Below are 921 nucleotides of genomic sequence, written 5' to 3'. Positions count from 1 at the left end.
TGTGACATTATAATATCTTTATTCTAATTATTAATAATATTGAACTTAACTATCCATAATGTAAAAGTAAATGCATTACCATAGAAATATGTGCTTCTTATGAAATTGTGGAGCATTTTTTCTAGTTTATTATATATTTAAATACATTATACTTTTAAAAGCAAAATGTTATAACATGCACAGAGTGGTATAAGAATAAAATAACATTTCAATAGAAATTTCCTCTCTTTGAACTTCAATTTATAGATGATACATAAAGCTAGAAATATGTTGAAACTTTCTAATAAAATCAATGAATTTTCTTTTAATCAGAATTATTCAACAAAACAATTCAAAATAACTAACATATGTTATACAAATATAATAGATTACACAGTGGATTTTTAAACTTGTACAAATAGTTTATAACAACTTTGCACATTGGCAGTATTATAGCTAAAGGTTTATTCAAGAAGCAATTATTGCTAATTGAAAACTTTCCCAATACCTCACCATGATGACTTGTAATATAGTCAACATTGGCAATTTTTTATATTATCCACAGAAACTAAAACAATGTTTATAACAACAAATGCCAGTTAATATATAAAGCATAAAGCAATGTTTATATGCCTTGAAACTTGAGTATAATTGATTAAACAAGTATAATAGTGACAAATTCTCTAAGTTTTACTCAAAAACTGTGATTTCTGAGCCTTAAAAAAATAGATAAATAATAAGTAAAAAAGAAGAGTTGTTGCTAAATTATAATTCTTTTTTTTTTTTTTTTTTTTTTTTTTTTTGGAGGGATCTTGCTCTGTTTTCCAGGCTGGAGTACAGTGGCGTGATCTCGGCTCACTGCAAACTCTGCCTCCTGGGTTCAAGTGGTTCTCACGCCTCAGCCTCCCAAGTAGCTGGGGCTGCAGGCATTTGCCACCACTC

The 921-nt window shown here is 28.1% G+C and overlaps 1 non-coding gene across 1 annotated transcript; it reads left to right on the top strand.

The window, feature by feature from the left end:
• Window positions 1–409: 409 nt before the first annotated feature.
• Window positions 410–547, top strand: LOC129465108 (U4 spliceosomal RNA). Its single transcript, XR_008651879.1, has one exon. It is a non-coding gene; the product is annotated as a U4 spliceosomal RNA (small nuclear RNA).
• Window positions 548–921: the final 374 nt, after the last annotated feature.

Source organism: Symphalangus syndactylus, chromosome 16 (assembly GCF_028878055.3).
Source record: "Symphalangus syndactylus isolate Jambi chromosome 16, NHGRI_mSymSyn1-v2.1_pri, whole genome shotgun sequence".
In the NCBI taxonomy this organism is placed as follows: Eukaryota; Metazoa; Chordata; class Mammalia; order Primates; family Hylobatidae; genus Symphalangus; species Symphalangus syndactylus.
The sequence above is the reverse complement of the archived record's forward strand: the minus strand, read 5'-3'. Positions and strand labels throughout refer to the sequence as shown.